The sequence below is a fragment of the Molossus molossus genome, unplaced genomic scaffold (genome assembly GCF_014108415.1).
Source record: "Molossus molossus isolate mMolMol1 unplaced genomic scaffold, mMolMol1.p scaffold_m16_p_8, whole genome shotgun sequence".
NCBI classification, from domain to species: domain Eukaryota; kingdom Metazoa; phylum Chordata; class Mammalia; order Chiroptera; family Molossidae; genus Molossus; species Molossus molossus.
Window position 1 is genome coordinate 100,175,062 of NW_023425402.1, and position 9,184 is coordinate 100,184,245.

At 45.7% G+C, this 9,184-nt stretch overlaps 1 protein-coding gene across 1 annotated transcript in view; it reads right to left on the reverse strand.

Moving 5' to 3' along the window:
- ZBTB2 (zinc finger and BTB domain containing 2) overlaps positions 1–6,553 on the reverse strand; it is a 30,449-nt gene extending 23,896 nt beyond the window's left edge. The window contains exon 1 of the mRNA XM_036249438.1: positions 6,283–6,553. The gene's annotated coding sequence lies outside the window, so the exon portion shown is untranslated. The remainder of the gene's footprint in view (positions 1–6,282) is intronic.
- Positions 6,554–9,184: the final 2,631 nt, after the last annotated feature.

Below are 9,184 nucleotides of genomic sequence, written 5' to 3' on the forward strand. Positions count from 1 at the left end.
TTAGGTTCAGACATGTTGGGGCTGAGACGCTTGAGAGACACCCAAGGAGAGATGTAGAGTATATGTTGGTTGTAACGGTCTGGAGCTCTGAAGTCTTGCTTGTGATTTATGTCTGAGAGTCTTCAGAGAAGCCAGGTGTATGACTGCAGAAGTTACGTCCTTAAATCACTATATGATAGCTCAGAGAAGTTAAAACTATAAACAAACAGGAGTTCAATGAACCGTGGTGTTCTGGTTATAAATTTCATGCTCTTTCCACTACACTACCTTGCTATAGATCATTCCTGAGTTCTTATTAATCCTAGTCACAGAGGGCCACCAATCAGACCTGAAATTGAAGACCTATGTAAAGCCCTCAGCCATTTAACATTGGTAATGAAATTAAAAAAAAAAAAAAAATCTAAATCAGAATAGTAAGCAGAGAGACCTGAAGAAAAGTAGACATAGAGAAGGGAGGCAATTCTTTTTTTTTTTAAAGACTCTGCATACTCTTTTTGTTTAAGGGAGACAATTCTTAAGTTTTCACAGAATGCCTTCTTTATGTTTGTTTAAATGTACAAAGTGGTTTTCTCCTTAAGTAAATTCAGAGACTGTAAGATATGCCATGTTGAAATGAGTAAAAAACACTTTCCAAAGCCAAATGTAAACGATGGTTTGTATTGTTTAATGCTCTGGCTTTGATCACCACTTTTTCTCACACTGATAACGGATACTACCCAGATGTCAGGTGCTTTCAGCTTCCATCACATAGCACGTAGCACATGTGGGCTGATCCTTAAATTACTCAGTTTCTGGAGGTGCAGCTGAATGGAACAAACATAATCACATATTCTGCCCGCCCAAGTTCCTCCTTCTCTTTCAGTATAAGAACAGGAGGCCAAAACAGCTTTTGGGAATTGATGATTCACTTTTTAAAGATAACAGCTCTCTTAAGATACTAAATACCACTTAGACTACCCATTCCAAGGGCACTAAAAGGTCCTCTGAAGTCCTTGATTTTATTTAAGTGAAGCACATATGAATATTGTAATGCACAGGACGCATCAGTAACAGAAAAGCATTACCCACAAGTAGGATTGATTCTTTCAAGTGGTTTAGACCACTTACCAGGATGAAAAACTGCTTTTTTCAGTTAGTATTATCAATAATTAATAGCTGAGGGCCCACAAAGTAAACTTGAATGAGCCTTGTCATTTGAATTTTAGCACATTTTAAAATTGTATTTCAAAGCTAGGAAATGTATCTTATTTAGTTGTGGTGACAGACTGGTACATATATTTTAACATTTCTTTAGTCAATCCTTTTCTACAGTAATTAGAACAAAAGGAGGGACATAAACTAACCAATAGCAGTTATTTTCACTTCAGAAAGCATTGCATTTGTACAAAATCTGTCTTTTCAATTATATATTGTCTAAGTTAATATTAAAATTAGTTTTTGGCCCTGGCCCATTTGGCTCAGTGGTTAAAGAGTGTCAGTCCTCGAACTGAAGGGTCTTGGGTTCAATTCCTAGTCAAGTACATGCACCTGGGTTCGATCCCAGCCCCTAATGGGGCAATGTGAGAGGCAACCAATCGATGTGTCTCTCTCACATCGATGTTTCTCTCTCTCTCTCTTTCTCGCCCTCCCTTCACAGAGAGAGGAAAAAATAAGTTTTTAATTTCTGACAGTTCAGGTGTCAAGGGGAAGGAAGCAGGTCAGATATTTATGACTAATAAAGAGTTCATATTAACGTGATAACTCCAAAGGCATTATGCTATAATCAACTTTAAGGAAACCTACACAGCAACATTTAAAACCTAATCTAATTTGCTTCTAATAACCTACCAGAGATTGCCTTCCTCTTTAAAAAGCTGTATGATGATTAGTAATTTGAAGAAAATATAATCACCTATAGGTATTGCTCAGCATATGCCAGAGAGGAGCATCAAGTGTATTTTCATTCAAAGTCTTAATTTATTTCAGTATTTTAGAACAGGAGTTCTCATACTTTTTGGCATCGGGACCCCTTTTTTAAATAAGCTCACAATGTGTTAACATATTTTTATGGAAAAAAATAATCTCCCCCCCAAAATAACAAAAAATTAGTGAAGCAGCATCTTCTTTTATTTTTACAAATCTTTTTAATAGAGAGAACTGGATTCTGCATTTACTCTGCGTTCCACTGACTCTGTTGTGATATCTATTTTGGTTGAGTATTGAAGAAAATCCAGCCTAAGTCAACTATACAATTGGAAAAAGAGGAATTTTTAATAGCCATTTTAGGTAACTGTGGATATTCTTTGATACTACATCAAAACTTGATAAGTGTTCATTTCTTAAGAGTTGTGTGATCTAAAAATACATCAATGAATGATATTTTCCTACTCTATTATAGTAAAATTCATTGCTCCATCTTGCACTTATCTGTGTGTGATTTTTAACATCATCCATTGGTCATTTGGAAATGTCAGCTCATTGAGTCATGTGGATTTTCTCAACGTGGACACATTTTTTAAACCGTAAAAACGGTCAGTAACATTTTAGCATCATTATGAAAACAGTTTTGACCTCATGGAACCCTGAAAGGGTCCTGGGGCTTCACAAGGGACTGCAAATGATACTCAGACAACTCCTGTTGAAGAATCACTTTAGGGATTTGGAGAATCTAAGTGACTAGGAATGAAGTAGGAGAACACATGCACACTTTGAAATCGTTCTCAGGACCATTTTGATGCTCACCTTTTCTTGGTGCAGAACTTAGGGTCAAATACAGTTCAAAAGAACGGTACACTAAGTTTTGTAAAGTAAAAACAGTTGTTACATAAGTACTTAATCAGATACATGAAAGTGCTTTACAAATTCCTATCTCTGCACACTGAATTTTCTTTTTTTTTGGTACGTGCCCCTAGTGGGAACCAAACCTGGAACTCTCTGGTCTGCAGGCCAATTCTCCAACCACTGAGCCAAACTGGCCAGGGCTGAGTTTTTTTGAAGTAAGTCACACACATACATACCTCATGCATGTGAACTGGGAATTATGTATTTGAGTATAGATACCAGCCTCTAACTTGGTTTTTGTACCATAAAAAAAAAATGGTTGTAAATGTCTCGGACTGCCAACTCTTGGTAAGTGTTCTGTGGCTACTAACTCCATCCCTTAATTGCCGATTAGCATCACAAAACACTGGATCTTATTTACTATTGATTCAAAAGTAACATTTTAATTATTTACGTTTAATTTGCTAATACAAATTATAACCTACTTGAGCATAAAGAGTTGAAGAATCACTTTGGGGATTTGGAGTATCTACTTGCCCAGAGTTTCAAAGTTACTTCAGGGAAAGATGAGGTCCAGGGATGAAGCACTGCGAGACAGGCAGGAGATGGCAGGAGAGGGTCCCTCATGCAGCCATGTGCAGTGTTCTCAAGGTACATATTCGTAGAGGGTTGGGGCGAATACAATTTTATATTATTTTATAGAATGTTTATAGTACAAGAGCGCAGAATTTGGAGGGCAGTGCAAAACATTAATCTTTAAAATAAAAAAGAAACTATTACCACGGAAGTTTTTATTCTTTGACTGAAAATATGCCCAGTGTTTGTTCTCTGCTGCTGGAGGATTTTGGTGGAAGAGTTTGTGGAACACCATCTACCTATTTACACCCTCCTCAAGAGAAGCTAGCAAGTAAGTGGTTGTGCCGTACAACAAAGCTTTCGGGGTGGTTTATCTGCCACCCTTTAAGGACTCCTTCACTGCTGACTGTTGGTGGCACTTAATACCACTGGTATATTACATCTTGTACTTTGAGATCTTATAATGGTTTCAGTAACAGGTCAATTCTTTGGCTGGAAGATGAACTTACAGAAACCACACATTAAATGAGAAACGCCCAGTTTAAAGGAATGTAGTATTAGTCACTCTTTCTTCTTAGAAATCACCTTTTAACAATTTGAAAACACCCTTGATAGACACCAAGGTTATTTAGAATGCAAAATATAATTTAACAATTAATTTTGGTTTGTAATAAACGAGAGAAATGAGAATTTAAAATGTCTTAATCCTGAGTTTGTTTTTTTTTATCCTCACCTGAGGACATATTTCCATTTTTTGTTCGGATAGAGTGGGAGGGAAAGAGAGGAAGAGAGAGAGAGAAACATCAACGTGAAAGGGACACATGGAGTGCCTGCCTCCCGCACGACCCAGGGCCGGGGACAACCTGCACTGCAACGGGGGTACGCGCCCTTAGCGGGAACAGAACCCGGGTCTCTCTGGACCGCAGGCCGACGCTCCAACCGCTGAGCCAAACCGGCCAGGGCCTGAGTTTTTATTGAAATTTCAGGCCTCTCAGATTGAAATGTCAGTGCATGTGCACCCTGCTCTGTGTGCTGCGTCAGGGTCAACATGGATGGTCGTCCTAGGAAGGACAGGGCAACCCAATCAAGGATACCCAGAGTACCTTGGAGTTCTGTGAGCCCGTAATTCCTACTTTGTAATGTTTTATTTCACTAAGACAATAACCTGTGAAAATGAATACAACTGAGACGCATACACTAAGCGAGCTCACACTACGATGAGCAGATGAACATTGCAGACGTGTGGGGGGAGCAAAGAGCTAGCGGAATTTCCCTAAGGCATAATTAGGAGTTCAGCAGTTGGACGTTGTTGCAATCAATGGCGTAGCAATAACTATTTCACTCTGCCCACTTTCTTGCCTGCTCTGCTACCCTTGCTTTCTTCTTTATTGCCCTTTTTAATTCACTACCAGCTAAAAGCGACAAAAACCTTGCTTCCTAAGCATCTCCAGAAATAGCAGTTCTCTTTCGCAGCCTTGTTTAAACATTAATGGTTTGGGGGTTTCGCTACACAGAGAAAACGAGTCGGGGCTGGGAAGCGGCCTGAGCACCCCTGACCTCCCCTCCCCTGGTAGGAGCCCTCGGGCTGTGAGGGCTGCACCGGCTGGGCGCGCGGTTCGGACGCCGGTCCCAGGCCGCGAAGCAGAGCAGCCAGAAACCACAGCGTGGGTCTGGGCCTAATCGGCGGCACACATCGCCCGTGGACCGGAAGCCCGAGGCCTCCGGCTCGGCGCACCCCAACCCGCCGTCCCGGCCACGGCAGGCGACCAAGGCGGCGCCCTAGGAAGGCCTACTTTTCCCCGGCCGGCCGGAGAGAGAGCCAACGGCCGCGCCGCGCCGCCCCGCCCCGCCCCGAGGGGCGGAGCCAGCCAGCGCCGAGGGGGCCCGGAGGGGCAGGCGCCGCGCACCCCGGCCCGCCCCTATCCTCCAGGGACTGAGAAAGGAGGGGAGGGGCGACGCACTCAGGCTGCGCCGTCCCGCGTGCGCGAGCGCGCTCTCCCAAAGTCCCGCGGAGTTTAACACAATGCCGACGCCTACGCCGTGCGCAACGCCCCGGCCGGCGCAACAGTCCCGGCGCCGGGGGCGGGAGGTGGCCAGACAAGGAGAGAGGAAGAGCGCGCGCGAGAGCCGGAGACAGCGCGAGACCCAAAGAGGCCGGAAGCGCGCGTGCGCGCCCCCGCCCGCGGGCGGGGAGGCGGAGCCGCAGCAGTAGCGGCAGCAGCTGTAGGAGCCGCTGCAGCTGGGAGAAGCGCCAGAGAGGCCGGGCCTGCTCCGGTCGGACCGGATCCCTCCCCTCCCCCTCCCTCTCCGCTCCCCTCCCCCAAACCCACTTCCGCAGCTCGCGGCCTTGCCGCCGAAGAAGCAGCGGTGGCAGCAGCAGAAGGCGGCGGCAAGGCGTCGGAAGGATTACGCACCTGACGGGCCAACCTCTTGGGGCTCCAGCGCGGAACGCTCACCGGCCGCCGCCGCTCGGACGCACTTCGCGGTGGCGGCGGGGAGGGAGGGACCGGCGACGGGGAACGGAACGCGAATCGCCCCCTCCTCTTTCTCCCTCCCTCCTGCGATCCGCCGCCCGCCCTCTCGGCTTCCGTCCCCTCCCCCTCCCGCAAAGCCCCGGATGGAGCCGCTGCCGACTCGCCGCCGCCTGGCTCCGGGGGATGGTTTTGTCAGGCGGCCAGAGCCCCGGCGCCAGGCGCAGCCGCCGCCGCCCCCAGGGGCGCCCCTGCCCTCACTTCCCAGAACCGGGTCCCCGAGTGATCCGGGCCCTCCGCCTGCCTTCACCCAGAGCCCCGGGACGGGGGTCATTCGTCTTCTTTGTTGCCACCGTCTCTGCCGGAACCGTTTGTGAGCTCCGGTGGCCCCCGCCCCCCTTCCGCCTTCCCGGAGCCCGGGCCAGGGGCGGCACGTGGGCACCAGCCCCGGGAGGCGGAGGCGGTGCGCGCTTACCTGTCGCCGGTGCTGCTGCGGCGGGGGGTGTGGAGGAGGCACCGCTGGGCAGCCTTGGCCGTGCTCTCCCCGCCGCCGCCGCCTCTGCCTCTCGCTGCTGCTGCTGCTGCTGCCGCCGCGGTCGGTGTCTCCGGCGCGGCGGCGGCGGCGGCGGCGGGGCTTTTCCTGTCCGGTTACGTTAAGGTCACATGACCGAGAGAGCGGAGCGACTAGTGCAAAGAGGCTGAGAGCGGCTCCCGCCGGGGGGGAAAGGCGGCGAGAGAGCAGTGGCGGCAAGAGCCCCCTCCGCCCCCCCTCCCGCCGCCTCCCCTCCCCCCGCCCGCCTCCGCCTCCGCCTCCTGCTGCTCTGCCGCCGCCGCCGCCGCCTGCAGCACTAACTACACTGCCGCTCCCACCCAGGCTCCGCTCTCTGCTTCAGCCAAACTTCTGCAAACCATGTGCAGCCGAGGCGAGGAAACTTCTCTCCACTTACTGGGGATGGAGGCTTGAGTCACAAGCTCCATGTTTACATAAATGTTTAGGTAGGACGACCCTGGAGATACTTGGGGAAGGGATGGAGAACTGGTGGTCGGATCCTTCTGCAAGGTCCTGCTTGACATCTCTTGGCCTATACCTTTGTCCATTGACTTCCCGTATTAGCACAAATTTTCATTTTAAGACTTCAAATGGAGTGGGCTTGAGAACCAGAAAGATGATTATAAATCACGAATACCTTTTTTCATCAATGGTCATCGGAAAGTCATCCTGAAGTAGAAATGCTTGTGCTATGTGCAGAGGTGGAGGTGCTAACATAGACTAGCCGAGTGTGGTCTAAGACGTTTCTCTTAGGATTAATTTAACGTTTATTCAGTAGTTGGGTTTTAGTTTTTGAAGCTTTGGTTCAAAAATATCAATAGCATCATTGCAAAGCATGTTTGTTACTTAGGAAAAGTTTACTCCTGTTCAAGTTTGGTTTCAGAGGTACTGCTGGAGTGGATTCTAGAGTTGGTCATTCTGTAAATGTAGAGGTCCTGAAATCTTTTTACAAGGAGGTCCTGAAATGTAAGAGGGCAGGCAAAGGACTTGGATTCTCTGATAGCCATTCTTAACATTTTAAAGTTTACTGTTGAGTGATTGCCATTTTGCTAGAATTTTATATCTTGGGAAGCACAGTTTAGTCCTTTGAGGACTGGATTTAATCATTTATTTATTTTAATGTATAGTATTTTGAAGACTTAAAAAACAATGTGGCTTGATTTTTAAGGGAATAGAGGCAGCAAGTTTCCAGGGTACTCTGGTTTTAAAGCATGTTATCTTGGTTACAGGGTTATAGGGTCCTTGATTTGATGTCTAACCTGTTTTGATTTACATAGCACAGTGCCCTGGCACATAGTTCACAAATATTTAAGGCACGCTTACTATCTTAAGACAGCTAATTTAACATACAGAAGTACCCCTTGAGTTTGATTTAGTAATCCAGTTAGTTATTCTGATGCTATTGATGACTATTTCCTTCTTTGAAGACAAGAATAAGCAGCTGTGTGACTATAGTGGTCCAAAAGTGAATAATAGATTTAGTGCATACCTGCCTTGAACTTTTCTTGTTCTTTGATCAGCTAGATAAATGACTTGTTGAGTGGTTAAATGTCTGCCTACAAATCCAAATTCTGACCCTGATATAAGTATTTCTAGTGCACTATCACTAAAACATCAAAGTTGGCCTTCAGACTGACATGCCTGGTTTCTTGGATTGGCTCTCCAGTTGAGATCTGTTTTATCTTAATAGGAAACTAAAGTGATTTTGATTGGTAGAAAGTCATAGTTAAAGATCTTTGAGTTCTTGGTTCTTTTAGACCTTGACTCTGAACTTTCACATTTATGATCTGATGGAGTGCTCACTTGGAGGGCAAACTGTTTTAAGAGAAACTAAAGGAAAAAGTGGGCAAAACTAATGCTAAAGTTTTAGATTAAAGCCATTGGGTAGAAACCTGCCTATGTGTTCAGAGTAATTATGAGTCAAAGAAACTATGTTCTCAAAATCAGTGACTAGTTTCTCAGGACTACACTGAATGTAATTGTATAAAAATGGACCCAGGGGTTATTCCTGAAACTCCATCTCATTCCTAGAGAAAGTGCTGTCAAGGACCATCCTAGTTTTTTCTTCAAGAGCTGCTATTATTGAATTTAGAAATGGGCTGCTTTGTTGTTAGTTCTCTCCAGGCATGGGCATGCATACTTGGATTTTGTCAAGTATGTTAATTATTGTTATTTTTTAAAAAAAATTTTCCTTTATTGATTTTAGAGAGAGAGGAAGAGAGCGATAGAAATGTTGATGAGAGAGAACATCAATTGGCCGCCTCCTGCATGCCCCCCAGTGGGGATCAGGCCCACAACCTGGGCATGTGTCCTGACCGGGAATCGAACTGGCAACCTCTTGGTGCATAGGTCGACGCTCAACCACTGAGCCACACCAGCTGGACAAGTATGTTAATTATTTTGATGTTTAGTCACCATCAAGTCATAGCATTAAAAGGAACGCTGTACAGATTATATCTGCCTTCTACAACTTGTTGAAGTAGAAATATTTAAATGGATACATATGCACAGGTTGGGGAGAAAATGTAGTCCGCAGGAAGGGCTAGTAGTATAAATCAGGATAGGGCCAAGGAAAGCTACTAGTCTGGTTGAGGGAGAGCCACAAATGCCCTGAATTAAGTAATAAGAAAAATAAGTTAAATCGTCTGTTTAGTGTTTATGTGCCGATTCAGTTTGCATTTTGGAAATACATTTGGCAAATTAGGTGTTCAAAAAATAGTTTCACACATTTTTAAAGAAAATCATAGTGCAAGCAAATAATCTGAGTGGATTCATCAAAAGTTGTTACGCATAAATATTCTGCAAACTCTTGTAGTGTTGAAAGTTT